Raw genomic sequence first — 5,169 nt, 5'->3', positions numbered from 1 at the left:
ATTTTTTGAGACGGAGTCTCGCTCTGTCGCCCAGGCTGGAGTGCAGTGGCCGGATCTCAGCTCACTGCAAGCTCCGCCTCCCGGGTTTACGCCATTCTCCTGCCTCAGCCTCCCGAGTAGCTGAGACTACAGGCGTCCGCCACCACGCCCGGCTAGTTTTTTGTATTTTTTAGTAGAGACGGGGTTTCACCGTATTAGCCAGGATGGTCTCGATCTCCTGACCTCGTGATCCGCCCATCTCGGCCTCCCAAAGTGTTGGGATTACAGGCTTGAGCCACCGCACCCGGCCTAAAAAAAAAATTTTTTTTAAGTTGAAATGATTCAAAAGAGTAATATTTTGGGGATATATGAAAATGGCATAAAATTCAAATTTCAGAGTCCACAAATAAAGTTTTATTGGAACACAACCACACTCACTCATTTGAATATTGTCTACAGCTGCTTTCTTGATCAAACAGCAGAGTTAATTAGTTGCAAAAGAGATTATATGGCTTTCAACACCTGACATATTTGCTATCTGGCCCTTTACAGGAAAAGCTTGCCAACCCCTGTTCTAAGGTTTACATACACTTCTTTAGTTTATCAGTTTTCCTCCAAATAACCTTATATCACATCATGTAAAAGTTAGATACTTAAACTAGCATATTTTCTTTTTGCCCCCATGCTTCGTGGTATTGTTATCATACGTTTTATTTCTACATATGTTATAAACCCCATAATACGTGGTTATTCTTTTTTCTTTAGGTAGTCGATGATCTTTTAAACACAATTTTAAATGAGAAAAATATATTTTACATTTACTCACATATTTTCCATTTCTTGTTCTATTTATTCCTTTGTGTAGCTCCAAGTTTCCATCTGGTATCATGTTCCTTCTGCCTGAAAAAACTTTCTTTAACTTTTGTTTTTTGTTTTTTGTTTTTGAGACAGAGTCTCACTCTGTCCCCCAGGCTGGAATGCAGTAGCGTGATATTGGCCCACTGCAACCTCCGCCTCCCAGGTTCAAGCAATTCTTCTGCCTCAGCCTCCCTAGTAGTTGGTATTATAGGCGCCTGCCACCATGCCCAGCTAATTTTTGCATTTTAGTAGAGATGGGGTTTCACCATGTTGGACAGGCTGGTCTAGAACTCCTGACCTCAAGTGATCCACCCGCCTTGGCCTCCGAAAGTGCTGGGATTACAGGAGTGAGCCACCAGGTCTAGCCTCTTTAACATTCTTATAGTGTAGGTCGACTAATGGCGAAGTCTCTCATTCTTTGTGCGTGTGGAAAAGTCTTTATTTCACCACCATTTTAAAGATATTTTCACTTGGTTTAGAGATCTACGTTGAGAGTACTTTTTTTCTCCACAACTTAAAAAATTGTATTCTATTATCTTCTGGCTTACGTTGTCTCTGACAATAAGTCCATGATCATTGTTATCTTTGTCCCTCTATATGCAATGTCTCTTTTTCCCTCTGGCTTCTTTTAAGATTCTCTCATCATCTCTGATTTTCAGCAATTTGATTATAATGAATCTTGCTGTCATTTACTATCTTTACAGTTGGTATTGAGATTCTGGGATCTTTGAGTTTCTAGTTTTCATCAAAGTTGAAAAACTTTTGGTCATTATTTCTTCAAAAAATTTTCTGTTTTCCTGTTTCTCCTCTCTTTCTGGACTTCAACTACAAGTACGTCAGAGCACTTGATATTATCCCGGGGATGACCGTGGCTCTGTTATGTTTTTGGTTATTTCTTTCCATGTTCTTCCTTTCAGAAACTTTCTGCTGATAATGTCTTCATATATCTTGATGTTTACTGATTTTTTCTTCTGTGATATTTCATCTGCTGTTAATCCCATCCATTCAAAATACATTCAAATTATATTTAGGGTCAGGCACATTGGCTCATGCCTGTAATCGCAGCATTTTGGGAGGCCAAGGCAGGTAGATCACCTGAGGTCAGGAGTTTGAGACCAGCTGGGCCAACATGGTGAAGCCCTGTCTCTACTAAAAATACAAAAATTACAAATACAAAAATTAGCCAGGCTTGGTGGCAGGCACCAGTAATCCTAGCTACTCAGGAGGCTGAGGCACGAGAAACACTTGAACCCGGGAGGCGGAAGTTTCAGTGAGCCAAGATCACACCACTGCACTTCAACCTGGGCTATGTTTTTTTTAAAAAAAAATCTATATTTAGGCCGAGTGTGGTGGCTCAAGCTTGTAATCCCAGCACTTTGGGAAGCCAAGACGGGCAGATCACGAGGTCAGGAGATCAAGACCATCCTGGCTAACACGGTGAAACCCCGTCTCTACTAAAAAAATACAAAAAACTAGCCAGGCATGGTGGCAGGTGCCTGTAGTCCCAGCTACTCAGGAGGCTGAGGCAGGAGAATGGTGTAAACCCAGGAGGCGGAGCCTGCAGTGAGCTGAGATCTGACCACTGCACTCCAGCCTGGGCGACAGAGCGAGACTCCGTCTCAAAAAAAAAAAAAAAAAAATCTATATTTAGATTTTGCGATTTTCATCTCAAATATAATTTCAGTTTGTCAGTCTATGGTTGTTTCTTTGGAGGAATGTGCTTTTGTTTTCTTTTCTGGTGCTTTCCAGATTTTTCCCTTTGAATTTAACATTTTACAGTTTAAGTACAGTGTGTCCAAGTATGATTTCTTTGTATTAAACCTGTTTAGCTTGATGTGTTAGTTATAGAAAAATTTTGGCCAATAATATTGCCTCTACCCCATTCTCTCTCCTTCTCCTTTTTGGACTCCAGAAACACATATGACATAACTTTTTATTGTGCTGCATATAACATTAATGGCGTTTTTGTGTTCTCTATCCTTTTTCTGTCTATGCTATGATCAAAGTATTTTCTACTGACCTGTCTTCCAATTCACTAATTCCCTCTTCTGCTCTATCTAATCTGCCTTTAGTCCTGTGAAATAAATTCTCAATTTCAGTTGGTATATTTTTTTCCACTCTAGGACTCCACTTGATTCTTCATTTTTTTTTTTTTTGATTCTTCATTTTTTATTAATTCCAATTATCTAGTGAAACTATCCAGCTTTTCATCTATTTTCTTATACAAAGTAATGATAATTAGTTCAAAACTCCAACTGATAACTGCAGTATCTGGATCTCCTGTGAGGCTGTATTTTCTATGGTTTGCTTTTCTCTTGGTTTTCAGGTATTAGTCCAGTTTCTTCTTCACATGCATGGATTTTTTTTCAATCCCTTCCAAGCCATAGTAGAATTTTTTAACTTTGAAGCAGTCTCAAATGTACAGAAAGATCACAACTATAGTACAAAGAACATTTTTCCTGAAATCATTTGAGATTAAGTTGCCATCACCACTCAAACACTTCAATGTATAATTCCTATGAACAAGGATATCCTCCTAGATAACTATAAAACCACCATCAAAATCAGGAAATTAACACTGGTAGATTACTGCCAGCTAATCCACAGCAAAGACTCTATTCAAATTTCACCAGTGTGCCCAGTAATGTTTTTATGGCAAAAGGATTCAGCATAGAATCACATATTCCATTTAGTTCTCAGTTATCTCTGGTCTTTTAAAATCTGGAACAGTTCTTCAATCTGTTCTTAATTTCAATGACATTTTTATAGATTATGAGCCAGTTATTATCTAGAACGCCCCTTAATTTGGGCTCATTCAGTGTTTCTTCATTATTAGATTCAGGTTATGCATTGTGTGCAGGAATATCACAGAAGTGATTCTGTCTTTCTCACTGCATCCTATAGGTGGTACACGATTCTCATTTATCCCATTGCTATTGATGTCCACTTTGGTCATTTGATTAAGGTGGTGTCTGCTAGTTTTCTCCACTGCAAAGCTACTGATTTTCTCTTTGTAATTAATAAGTATTTTGTGAAAAGGTGCTTTGAGAATAAGTAAATAGCCCATTCCTCAACAAACATCCCATATATTCATTTATTTACAACAGTATAGAGTCACAGATTCCTATTTTATTCTGTAAGTTATAATCCATTGATATTATTACTTATTTTGATGCTCAAACTTTCCAGCTCCAGCCAGTGGAAGCCCCTTCTAGCTGGCTTCCATGTTGTTTTGACATGTCTCCATCGCTCATTTGAGCACTTCTCTTTTCTTTTCTTTTTTTTAAACAGCTTTATTGAGGTATAATTCACATATGTTACAACTCACCAATTTAAAGTATACAACTCAACGATTTTAAGCATATTCACAGATATGTGCCACCGTCACCACAGTCAATTTTAGAACACTTTCATTATCTCTAAAACAAGCCTTGTAACCTTCAGCTATCATCCCCCTATCCTCCCACCCACTCCAGCCCCTGGCAGCTACTAATCTGCTTTCTATCTCTGTAGATTTCCTTATTCTACATAGTTAATATAAATGGAATCATACAATATGTAGTCTTTGGTAACTGGCTTCTTTCACTGAGCATAATGTTTTTGAGGTTTATCCAGGTTGTAGCATGTACAATTACTTCATTCTTTTTTATGGCTGAACAATATTCCATTGTAAGGCTGTACTACATTTTGTTTATCCATCCATTGCTGAGCATTTGGGTTGTTTCTAACTTGTGGCTACTATGAATAATGTTATAAAAATTCACATACAGGCATATCTCAGAGATATTGCCAGTTCAGTTCCAGACTGCCACAATAAAGCAAACATTGCAATAATGTGAGTCACACGAATACTTTGGTTTCCCAGTGCATATAATACTTTGGTTTGCCAGGCACAGCGGCTCACTCTTGTAATCCCAGCACTTTGGGAAGCCAAGGCTGGCAGATCACTTGAGGCCGGGAGTTTAAGACCAGCCTGGCCAACATGGTGAAAACCCATCTCTACTAAAAATAGAAAAATTAGCCAGGTGTGGTGATGTGCGCTGATCATCCCAGCTACTCAGGAGGCTGAGGCAGGACAATTGCTTGAACCCAGGAGGTGAAGGTCGCAGTGAGCCGAGATACTGACACTACACTCCAGCCTGGGCGACAGAATGAGACTCTGTCTCAAAAAAAAAAAAAAAAGTAATGTGGGAGGATCACTTGAGCTCATGAAATCAAGACCAACCTGGGCAACATAGTGAGAACTCATCTCTAGTTAAAAACAAAAAAAAAGAAGAAAGAAGAAAAAGAAAGAAAGAAAGAAAGAAAGAAAGAAAGAAAGAAAGAAAGAAA

The sequence above is a fragment of the Piliocolobus tephrosceles genome, chromosome 16, assembly GCF_002776525.5.
Source record: "Piliocolobus tephrosceles isolate RC106 chromosome 16, ASM277652v3, whole genome shotgun sequence".
NCBI classification, from domain to species: Eukaryota; Metazoa; Chordata; class Mammalia; order Primates; family Cercopithecidae; genus Piliocolobus; species Piliocolobus tephrosceles.
This window is presented reverse-complemented; position numbering follows the sequence as displayed.